Below are 9,180 nucleotides of genomic sequence, written 5' to 3'. Positions count from 1 at the left end.
ATTTCCTCAGGTGACGAGATGCAAGAGCTGGCCTATGATGTAACCTCTCCCTCCGCTACTGTAGGCAACTGCCAACAGAGTGTCCCCGTGTTAACCCCTTCCTTACTAGCGTGTGTTTACCGTTAACCTCCCCTCCAATAGAGCCATGTCACCTGGAATGGAATTCCAGCCGTTCGGTTTTATTCATTCGCACCAAAGAAAACAATTGAAAGACTAAACAGTACAGATCAAAGAACTGGTTAAAACGGTGTGCAGCTGTTAGTCACCACAGGCCACATACACACTCGATTTGTACAACTAACGTACAATTCATTTGGCACAATAGTTGTGGGAGACACTGCACAGGGGTTGTGTAAAGAAATGTGCGCAGACAAACTCTCTGTTGTATCACAAACATCTGTTGTATCACAACCATTGTGTTGAATGTGCTGTGCATCAAACAAAGTGTGTATGGGACCACAGTCGCCTGTCTTACACTGTGTCTGAGTGGGCCACCTATGTATCATGTTACCTGACACTTACTGTATCGCTTCGCTTTCAACTGATGAGGACTTCATTATCAATCACGTAAGGATTGATTCCTTACCCTGTTATTTGATTCATTCATCCCAAATGCGAGCTAAAGCGGTAGTGCTGTAGGGTTTAGCTCTCAGCCTTTTTTGAAAGACTAATCCCATTGATGTATTTACTAAAGTCGCTAATCTAGACTAGGCTGTCAATGGAAAAATAGAGACATAGTCCTTTTTCTGTCTTCATGAAAGACCTTGCACTCACTTGCTGACATAATCAGGGGTGGATTAGGACAAGAATTTGGCGAAATTACATCTAACTTCATTCATACTGGTAGTGACGTTAGGTTTGATGCCAGCGCTCCGAGGCATGCATCGAAATCGCTAAACAGCTAACTTCGAAGCAGAGTGCCGACGCGTGTATCACTTTATCAGAAGTACGTCATCGATGACGTCCGAAGCTTCGTTTGATCACGTGCTTTTTTCAAACCGTGTGTTGCAAAATGCGTTTTTTGTGACCCAGCTGGCTGGGTCAAAAATAACTCAAAGTATTTTCTGTCCAATATTTACCCAAATTGGGTTGTTTTATACGCAGCATTTTTTTAAGTGTACCTTTTACCACGCCAGTTTCAGTGCTATCCATGGCCCGGAAGCCCGACTGGAGGGGTTTGAAAAGTTCATGAGAGGAATGTAGTGGCGTGAAAGTAAAAGTTGTAAAAAAAAATGCTAGTTAAAAACAATGCAATTTAGGTTATTTGATAAGCAAGCGCTATGTAAACATTGGACAGGACACACAGTGGGTTATTTTGACCCAGTCAGTTTGGATTACCCAATCATGGGTTAATTTAACCATCAATTGGGTATTTTTTACTGTCATGATGATTTGACCTAGCAGCTGTGTCTTTTATAACGTAATCCTTTGGTTATTTTATTTTCAGGACGCTTGGCTTATTAGGGACGTGGCTTTCAGATAGCTCTTATTGGCCACCTTAATGACAAAAAATGTCATTCCTTTCCATCTATGTAAGCTCATATACTACAAATTCCTTTTTGTTGTGTATTTTATACATTCTATAATAGGACAATTATTAATTAATTATTATAACAAGGTATACCACCTGATTGCGTAATAAGATATACCACCTTACTGTAACAATGGGATTTACATAGGACAGTGGAGGCTCCTCAGGACTCGTCAATTTCTTCACAACCATCCTCTTCAGTGAATTTCAGAACCTGTTTAATAGTTCAACATTTAAAAAGTTATCCTTTTAAGTTTAAACTATACTAAATATACAGTGCATTTGGAAATTATTCAGACCGCTTGACTTTTTCCACATTTTGTTATGTTAGTCTTATTCTAAAATTGATTAAATTGTTTTTTTCCCTCATCAGTCGACACACAATACTCCATAACGACAAAGAAAAAACAGGCTATTTGAAAATGGAAATATCACATTTACATAAGTATTCAGACGCTTTACTCAGTACTTTGTTGAAGCACCTTTGGCATTGATTACAGCCTCAACTCTTCTTGGGTATGACGCTACAAATTTGGCACACCTGTATTTGGGGAGTTTCTCACATTCTTCTCTGTAGATCCTCTCAAGCTCTGTCAGGTTGGAATGGGAGCGTGGCTGCACAGCAATTTTCAGGTCACTCCAGAGATGTTGGATCGGGTTCAAGTCCGGGCTCTGGCTGGGCCACTCAACGACATTCAGAGACTTGTCCCGAAGCCACTCTTGCATTGACTTGGCTGTGTGCTTAGAGTCGTTGTCCTGTTGGAAGGTGAACCTGCTCCCCAGTCTGACTTCCTGAACGCTCTGGAGCAGGTTTTCATCAAGGATCTCTCTGTACTTTGCTCCGTTCATCTTTCCTTTGATCCTGACTAGTCTCATAGCCCCTGCCGCTGAAAAACATCCTCACAGCATGATGCTGCCACCACCATATTTCACAGTAGGAATGGTTCCAGGTTTCCTCCAGATGTGACACTTGGCATTCAGGCCAAAGAGTTCAATCTTGGTTTCATCAGACCAGAGAATTTTGTTTCTCATGGTCTGAGAATCCTTTAGGTGCCTTCTGGCAAATTCCAAGCAGGCTGTCATGTGCCTTTTACTGAGGAGTGGATTCCGTCTGGCCACTCTACCATAAAGGCCTGATTTGGTGGAGGGCTGCAGAGATGTTTGTCCTTCTGGAAGGTTCTCCCATCTCCACAGAGGAACTCTGGAGCTCTTTCAGAGTGACTATCGGGTTCTTGGTCATCTCGCGGAAATTTTTGGTACCGTTCCCCAGGTCTGTGATTCGACACAATCTTGTCTCAGAGCTCTACATACAATTCCTTTGTCCTCATGGCTTGGTTTATGCTCTGACATGCACTGTCAACTGTGGGACCTTATGTTGCCAGGTGTGTGGCTTTCCAAATCATGTCCAATCAATTGATTTTACCACAGGTGGATTTCAATCAAGTTGTAGAAACATCTCAAGGATGATCAATGGAAACAGGATGTACCCGAGTTAAATTTAGAGTCTCATACCAAAGGGTCTGAATACTTATGTAAATGTGATATTTCAGGTTTTTATTTTTAATAAGTTTGTAATAATGGCTAAAAACCTGTTTTGCTTAGTCTTTATGGGGTATTGTGTGTAGAAAAAAAGAGGGAAAAAAGATTGAGGGGAAAAAAACTATTTAATCAATTTTAGAATTGAGGCTGTAACGTAACAAATGTGGAAAAAGGGAAGGGGTCGGAATACTTTCCGAATACACTACATGTAACCAAACAATTCGTTAAAACACACTGTTTTGCAATGAAGGTCTACAGTAGCCTCAACAGCACTGTAGGGTAGTGGCATGGTGTAGCCAGAGGACAGCTAGTTTCTGTCCTACTCTGGGTACATTGACTTCAATACAAAACCTATGTTGACTATGACATTATAATAGGGGGACAACGATGTAGGCTGTGTGTAGCGGTTAGCAGTTATGATATGAAGGTTTGGCTTGGAAAGGTTTTTTCGCCTACGGACAGCTGATCTGTTGTGCACTGAAGTCCACAAGCGAAGGGAAAAGGTGAGAGGAGGAGCACATAGATGTGAGAAGAAAGTCTATAACGATCAAAGGGATAATGCTATATTTTATGTATGTGGCTGCAATGAAAGTGAATTGTGCGCCGCCCTATGGGACTCCCGGTCACGACACAGCCTGGGATCAAACCCGGGTCTGTAGTGATGCCTTAGACCACTGCGCCACTCAGGAGGCCCTAAGTAGCCTAAATCTATCAGTGTTATACTCAAATCAAATTCAAATGTATTTATATAGCCCTTCTTATATCAGCTGATATATCAAAGTGCTGTACAGAAACCCAGCCTAAAACCCCAAACAGCAAGCAATGCATGTGTAAAAGCACGGTGGCTAGGAAAAACTCCCTAGAAAGGCCAAAACCTAGGAAGAAACCTAGAGAGGAACCAGGCTATGAGGGGTGGCCAGTCCTCTTCTGGCTGTGCCGGGTGGAGATTATAACAGAACATGGCCAAGATGTTAAAATGTTCATAAATGACCAGCATGGTGAAATAATAATAATCACAGTAGTTGTGCAACTAGTGCAACTAGTCAGCACCTCAGGAGTAAATGTCAGTTGGCTTTTCATAGCTGATCATTGAGAGTATCTCTACCGCTCCTGCTGTCTCTAGAGAGTTGAAAACAGCAGGTCTGGGACAGGTAGCACGTCCGGTGAACAGGTCAGGGTTCCATAGCCGCAGGCAGAACAGTTGAAACTGGAGCAGCAGCACGGCCAGCTGGACTGGGGACAGCAAGGAGTCATCATGCCAGGTAGTCCTGAGGCATGGTCCTAGGGCTCAGGTCCTCCGAGAGAGAGAAAGAAAGAAAGAGAAAGAGAGAATTAGAGAGAGCATACTTAACTTCATACAGGACACCGGATAAGACAGGAGAAATACTCCAGATATAACAGACTGACCCTGGCCCCCCGACACATAATCTACTGCAGCATAAATACTGGAGGCTGAGACAGGAGGAGTCAGGAGACACAGTGGTCCCATCCGATGATACCCTCGGACAGGGCCAAACAGGCAGGATATAACCCCACCCACTTTGCCAAAGCACAGCCCCCACACCACTAGAGGGATATCTTCAATCACCAACTTACCATCCTGAGACAAGGCCGAGTAGAGCCCACAAAGATCCCCGCCACGGCACAACCCAAGGGGGGGCGCCAACCCAGACAGGAAGACCACGTCAGCGACTCAACCCACTCAAGTGACGCACCCCTCCTAGGGACGGCATCGAAGAGCACCAGTAAGCCAGTGACTCAGCCCCTGTAATAGGGTTAGAGGCAGAGAATCCCAGTGGAGAGAGGGGAACCGGCTAGGCAGAGACAGCAAGGGTGGTTCGTTGCTCCAGAGCCTTTCCGTTCACCTTCACACTCCTGGGCCAGACTTCAGTAGGTCATATGATTGAGTGTAGAGATAAGTCTTCAGTAAAGACTTAAAGGTTGAGACCGAGTCTACGTCTCTCACATGGGTAGGCAGACCATTCCAGAAAAATGGAGCTCTATAGGAGAAAGCCCTGCCTCCAGCTGTTTGCTTAGAAATTCTAGGGACAATTAGGAGGCCTGCGTCTTGTGACCGTATCGTACGTGTAGGTATGTACGGCAGGACCAAATCGGAAAGATAGGTAGGAGCAAGCCCATGTAATGCTTTGTAGGTTAACAGTAAAACCTTGAAATCAGCCCTTGCCTTAACAGGAAGCCAGTGTAGGGAGGCTAGCACTGGAGTAATATGATCACATTTTTTGGTTCTAGTCAGGATTCTAGCAGCCGTATTTGGCACTAACTGAAGTTTATTTAGTGCTTTATCCGGGTAGCCGGAAAGTAGAGCATTGCAGTAGTCTAACCTAGAAGTAACAAAAGCATGGATTAATTTTTCTGCATCATTTTTGGACAGAAAGTTTCTGATTTTTGCAATGTTACGTAGATGGTAAAAAGCTGTCCTTGAAACAGTCTTGAAATGTTCGTCAAAAGAGAGATCAGGTTCCATAGTAACGCCGAGGTCCTCCACAGTTTTATTTGAGACGACTGTACAACCATCAAGATTAATTGTTAGATTCAACAGAAGATCTCTTTGTTTCTTGGGACCTAGAACAAGCATCTCTGTTTTGTCCGAGTTTAAAAGTAGAAAGTTTGCAGCCATCCACTTCCTTATGTCTGAAACACAGGCTTCTAGCGAGGGCAATTTTGTGGCTTCACCATGTTTCATTGAAATGTACAGCTGTGTGTCATCCGCATAGCAGTGAAAGTAAACATTATGTTTTCGAATGACATCCCCAAGAGGTAAAATATATAGTGAAAACAATAGTGGTCCTAAAACGGAACCTTGAGGAACACCGAAATTTACAGTTGATTTGTCAGAGGACAAACCATTCACAGAGACAAATTGATATCTTTCCGACAGATAAGATCTAAACCAGGCCAGAACTTGTCCGTGTAGACCAATTTGGGTTTCCAATCTCTCCAAAAGAATGTGGTGATCGATGGTATCAAAAGCAGCACTAAGGTCAAGGAGCACGAGGACAGATGCAGAGCCTCGGTCTGACACCATTAAAAGGTAATTTACCGGCCTCCCGGGTGGCGCAGTGGTCTAGGGCACTGCATCGCAGTGCTAACTGCGCCACCAGAGTCTCTGGGTTCGCGCCCAGGGTTCGCGCCCAGGCTCTGTCGCAGCCGGCCGCGACCGGGAGGTCCGTGGGGCGACGCACAATTGGCATAGCGTCGTCCGGGTTAGGGAGGGTTTGGCCGGTAGGGATATCCTTGTCTCATCGCGCTCCAGCGACTCCTGTGGCGGGCCGGGCGCAGTGCGCGCTAACCAAGGGGGCCAGGTACACGGTGTTTCCTCCGACACATTGGTGCGGCTGGCTTCCGGGTTGGAGGCGCGCTGTGTTAAGAAGCAGTGCGGCTTGGTTGGGTTGTGCTTCGGAGGACGCATGGCTTTCGACCTTCGTCTCTCCCGAGCCTGTACGGGAGTTGTAGCGATGAGACAAGATAGTAATTACTAGCGATTGGATACCACGAAAATTGGGGAGAAAATGGGATAACATTTATTAAAAAAAAAAAAAGAATAAAAAAAAAAGGTAATTTACCACTTTCACAAGTGCAGTCTCATTGCTATGATGGGGTCTAAAACCAGACTGAAGCACTTCATATACATTGTTTGTCTTTAGGAAGGCAGTGAGTTGCTGTGTGACAGATTTTTCTAAAATTTTAGAGAGGAATGGAAGATTCGATATAGGTCGATAGTTTTTTTATATTTTCTGGGTCAAGGTTTGGCTTTTTCAAGAGAGGCTTTATTACAGCAATAGTTTAGTTGGAATAGGGTCCAGTATGCAGCTTGAAGGTTTAGTGGCCATGATTATTTTCATCATTGTGTCAAGAGATATAGTACTAAAACACTTGAGTGTCTCTCCCCATCCCAGGCCCTGGCAGAGTTGTGCAGACTCAGGACAACTGAGCTTTGGAGGAATACATAGATTTAAAGAGGAGTCCGTAATTTGCTTTCTAATGATCATGATCTTTTCCTCAAAGAAGTTCATGAATTTATTACTGCTGAAGTGAAAGCCATCCTCTCTTGGGGAATGCTGCTTTTTAGTTAGCTTTGCGACAGTATCAAAAATACATTTCGGATTGTTCTTATTTTCCTCAATTAAGTTTGAAAAATAGGATGATCGAGCAGCAGTGAGGGCTCTTCGATACTGCACGATACTGTCTTTCCAAGCTAGTCGGAAGACTTCCAGTTTGGTGTGGCGCCATTTCCGTTCCAATTTTCTGGAAGCTTGCTTCAGAGCTCGGATATTTTCTGTATACCAGGGAGCTAGTTTCTTATGACAAATGTTTTTAGGGGTGCAACTGCATCTAGGGTATTGCGCAAGGGTAAATTGAGTTCCTCAGTTAGGTGGTTAACTGATTTTTGTCCTCTGTCGTCCTTGGGTAGGCAGAGGGAGTCTGGAAGGGCATCAAGGAATCTTTTGTTGTCTGAGAATTTATAGCACGACTTTTGATGCTCCTTGGTTGGGGTCTGAGCAGATTATTTGTTGCGATTGCAAACGTGATAAAATGGTGGTCCGATAGTCCAGGGTTATGAGGAAAAACATTAAGATCCACAACATTTATTCCATGGGACAAAACTAGGTCCAGAGTATGACTGTGGCAGTGAGTAGGTCCAGAGACATGTTAGACAAAACCCACTGAGTCGATGATGGCTCCGAAAGCCTTTCGGAGTGGGTCTGTGGACTTTTCCATGTGAATATTAGTCACCAAAAATGTGAATATTTTCTGCTATGACTACAAGGTCCGATAGGAATTCAGGGAACTCAGTGAGGAATGCTGTATATGGCCCAGGAGGCCTGTAAACAGTAGCTATAAAAAGTGATTGGGTAGGCTGCATAGATTTCATGACTAGAAGCTCAAAAGACGAAAACGTCTGGGGGTTTTTGTAAATTGAAATTTGCTATTGTAAATGTTAGCAACACCTCCGCCTTTGCGGGATGCAAGGGGGATATGGTCACTAGTGTAACCAGGAGGTGAGGCCTCATTTAACACAGTAAATTCATCAGGCTTAAACCATGTTTCAGTCAGGCCAATCACATCAAGATTATGATCAGTGATTAGTTCATTGACTTTTACTGCCTTTGAAGTGAGGGATCTAACATTAAGTAGCCCTATTTTGAGATGTGAGGTATCACGATCTCTTTCAATAATGGCAGGAATGGAGGAGGTCTTTATTCTAGTGAGATTGCTAAGGCGAACACCACTATGTTTAGTTTTACCAAACCTAGGTCGAGGCACAGACACGATCTCAATGGGGATAGCTGAGCTGACTACACTGACTGTGCTAGTAGCAGACTCCACTAAGCTGGCAGGCTGGCTAACAGCCTGCTGCCTGGCCTGCACCCTATTTCATTGTGGAGCTAGGGGAGTTAGAGCCCTGTCTATGTTCGTAGATAAGATGAGAGCACCCCTCCAGCTAGGATGGAGTCCGTCACTCCTCAACAGACCAGGCTTGGTCCTGTTTGTGGGTGAGTCCCAGAAAGAGGGCCAATTATCTACAAATTCTATCTTTTGGGAGGGGCAGAAAACAGTTTTCAACCAGCGATTGAGTTGTGAGACTCTGCTGTAGAGCTCATCATTCCCCCTAACTGGGAGGGGGCCAGAGACAATTACTCGACAATTACTCGACACATCTTTCTAGCTGATTTACACGCTGAAGCTATGTTGCGCTTGGTGACCTCTGACTGTTTCATCCTAACATCGTTGGTGCTGACGTGGATAACAATATCTCTATACTCTCTACACTCGCCAGTTTTAGCTTTAGCCAGCACCATCTTCAGGTTAGCCTTAACGTCGGTAGCGCAGCTGGATGAATGGAATATGAATGACAGTCACCCAATATGCTGTAACAGAAATAAGGCCATGCTTAAAAAAATAAAGAGTTGTCCTCCCTCATCTTAAACTGCACCGACGGCCACTGTTTTACCAAATGCACACACTTCTGTAAGCCTCATTGAACCTACAAAAACATCAGGGTTCAACCTTAACACGTGATAACTATACAACAGAACAGATGAACAGGAATGACTAAACTACTCCTCCAGTCTTCTGAGCTGACCCAC

Source organism: Salvelinus namaycush, chromosome 7 (genome assembly GCF_016432855.1).
Source record: "Salvelinus namaycush isolate Seneca chromosome 7, SaNama_1.0, whole genome shotgun sequence".
NCBI classification, from domain to species: Eukaryota; Metazoa; Chordata; class Actinopteri; order Salmoniformes; family Salmonidae; genus Salvelinus; species Salvelinus namaycush.
This window is presented reverse-complemented; position numbering follows the sequence as displayed.